Genomic DNA, 3,377 nt, shown 5'->3' with positions numbered 1-3,377 from the left:
AATCTGTAATTTAAACTAACTTTTACATAACTTCTGAATTAAACCATAATTATTTTTTTTTCCATGAACATAGCCCTTTCTGGAACATTTTGTATATAGAATTACATGTTAACTAGTATTTTATCCTTAGTAACCTGATGTGCTGCTGTCTTTTTTCAGAGATGCTCTGCCCAGCAAGGAGGAAGTCTAGTCACAGTCTGCCTTCAGAGGTATTGCTGAGCTGCCGCAGGCTCTGCCCAGCTGCTGTGTAAACTTCCTTGCTATTTTGTTTACACAGGTAAGGTTAGAACTGCCTCAGTAATGATGGACCACCTTGATGATGGTAGACTGTGTTGGTAATGGTGGACTGCCTCAATAATAGCAGACGCCCTTTGCCCCACTGAGCTTGACCTTCCCAGGTGAAGCTCAAACTGCTGTGCTGGCTGTGAAACTCTCCAGCCAGTGGGTTTCAGTTTGCGGGTCATTGTGGGAGTGGGACCTGCTGAGCAAGATCACTTGGCTCCTGGCCTTCAGTCCCTTTTATGTCTGGGGAATGGATGGCTCTGTCTTGCAGCATTCCAGGTGCCAGTTAAAATGGTGGCACAGATTTGTGCTGGAAACCCACAGCACCAGCTGAAACAGCCACTCAGATTTGTGCTGGAAACCTGCCCTCCTTGGGCTACACCCACTGTCCAACCAGTCCCATTAAGATGAACCTGGTACCTCATTTGGAAATGTGAAGATCACTCACCTTCTGCATTGCTCTCACTGGGAACTGCTCTGGAGTTATTTCTATTCAGCCATCTTGGCAGAAGTCCTCCTCATTCAAGTATATTTTCATAAACAGAATTTGAGTCATATTTCTCTCTCTGCCTAATTTCTTCAAAATTTGTAAAGTATTTGGGAATATTCTTAATTCACAGCAATGTGTTTTTTGCATACAGTGTAGCAGGATCACTAGGGCTGCACAGGGAGAGACAACCCAGAAACCTGGCATGCCAGCAAAAGGGTAAGAATTTCTTACCAGTCAGTCTCTGGCCTCTTTCTTTTTCTGCAAACTGGCTAAATATAAAGTAAAAGTCAGTGTTTATCTGCTCTGTAAAGTTTTAAAATTTTAATTAGTGAGATTGATTTTAGTTCCTCATTAAATGTTTGGTAGAAGTCAGCAATAAAGTCATCAGATCTCAGGCTTTTCTGTACTGGGAGGCTTTTTATTATGGGTTCAGTCTCCTTACTTGTTATTGGTCTGTGCAGGTTTTGGATTTCTTCATGGTGCCATTTTGATACATTGTATGTGTCTAGAAATTTATCCATGTCTTCTAATCATCTAGATTTTCCAATTTATTGGCATATAGTTGCTCATCAAAGCCTATAATGATTCTTTAAATTTCTATGGTATCACTTGTAATGTCTCCTTTTTATCTCTCATTTTATTTATTTGAATCTTCTCTTTTTCTTTTTTTTTTATTAGTCTGGATGAAAGTTTGTTATTTTTGTTTAATTTTTCATAAAACTTTTCATTTTATTTTTCTTTCATGTTGTTTTCTTTATTTCAATTTCATTTATCTCTCCTGTGACACTTATTATTTCTTTATCTGTACTAATTTTGAATTTGCTTTTCTCCTCCTCTCTAGTTTTTTAAGACGCATCTTTAGGTTGTTTATTCGAGGCTTTTCTTTCTTTCTTTCTTTCTTTTTTTTTTGATGTAGACACTTATAAACTTTCCTCTGAGTACTGCTTCTGCTGTATCTCATAGTTTTTGGTATATTGTGTTTTTATTATTGTTTCTTTGAAGAACTTTTTTAATGTTCTTCTTACTTTCTTCATTAACTTATTGGCCATTAAGAAGCATATTATTTAATTTCTATGTGTTTATATAGTTTCCAAAATTCTTCTTATTGATTTCTGGTTCTATTCTGTAGTTGTCAGAAAAGATTTCTGATATTATTTCAATTTTTGAATGTTTTAAGACTTTTTTGTGACCTAACATATGGTCTATCACTAATAATGACTTGTGTGCTGAGGAAAAAAATGTGTATTCTGTAGCTCTTGGATGAAGTATTCTTTAGGTATCTATTACATCCATTTGATCTATAGTGCAGGCTAAGTCCAAAGTTTCTTCCTTGATTTTCTCTCTGGAAGATCTGTCCAGTGCTGAAAGTGGGTTACTGAAGCCTCCAACTATTAGTGTAGTAGAATCTGCCACTTTCCTTAGCTCTAATATTTGCTTTATGTATCTGTGTACTCCAGTGTTGGGTGCATATATATTTACAATTGTTACATCCTCTTGTTGAATTGATCTCTTTGTCATTATATAATCACTTTCTTTGTCTCTTCTTATAGTTTTTGTGTTGAAGTCTATCTTGTCTGTTGTAAGTATAGCTAATTCTGCTCTTTTTTGGCTTTCATTGGCATGGAATATCTTTCCCCATCCCTTTATTTTCAGTATATGAATGTCTTTATACATAAAGTGTGTTTCCTATAGGCAACAGATTATTATTATTATTTTATCCATTCAGACATTCAATATGTTTTCATTGGAGAGTTTAGCACATTTACATCCAATGTTATTTTTTATAAGTAAGAACTTACTCCAGCTATTTTGTTAGCTTTTGCTTTTCTTTTTCTTTCTTCTTTTTTTTTTGTCTTCTCTTCATTCTTTTTTTTTCCTTTATGTGAAGGTGATTTTCTTTGTTGATATAATTTGATTTCTTACATTTTACAAGTTTTTGCATCTGTTTTTGTATTTTTTTTTTAGTTTTAAAGATACCATCAATGCTTGTAACTACTATCTTATATCTAATAACAACTTAACACTGGTTGCATAAACAAACATACAAACAAAAAACTAACAAAGATTCTACGCCTTTATTTTCTTACTTATTAACCTTTTGCTGTTTCTGTTTATATCTAGTTGTACTGTGAATGTCTTGAAAAGTTGCTATAGTTACTATTTTTATTGGTTTATTGCTTAGTCTTTCTATTTAAGATAAAAGTACTTTCGACACCTCAGTTACAATGTTATGATACTCTGTGTTTTTCTGTGTGCTACTATCAGTGAATTTTGTATCTTCCAATGATTTTTTTTTGCTGATCATTAACATTCTTTTCTTTCTGACTGAAGTACTTCTTTTAGCATTTCTTATAGGGCAGGTGTGATATTGATGAAATTCTTCAGCTCTTGTTTGTATGGGAAAGTCTTCATTTCCCCTTCATTTTTGAAGGATACTTTTACCAAATACACTATTCTAGGGTAAAAGTTTTATTTTCTTTAGCATTTTAAATATGTTATGCCACTCTCTCCTGGCCTGTATGGTTTCCACTGAAAGGTCACCTACCAAACATATTGGAGACCCATTGTTACTTGTTTTTGTTTTTATTTATTTATTTCTTTTATT

This window comes from Cebus imitator, unplaced genomic scaffold (assembly GCF_001604975.1).
Source record: "Cebus imitator isolate Cc_AM_T3 unplaced genomic scaffold, Cebus_imitator-1.0 Scaffold787, whole genome shotgun sequence".
Taxonomy (NCBI): Eukaryota; Metazoa; Chordata; class Mammalia; order Primates; family Cebidae; genus Cebus; species Cebus imitator.
The sequence above is the reverse complement of the archived record's forward strand: the minus strand, read 5'-3'. Positions refer to the sequence as shown.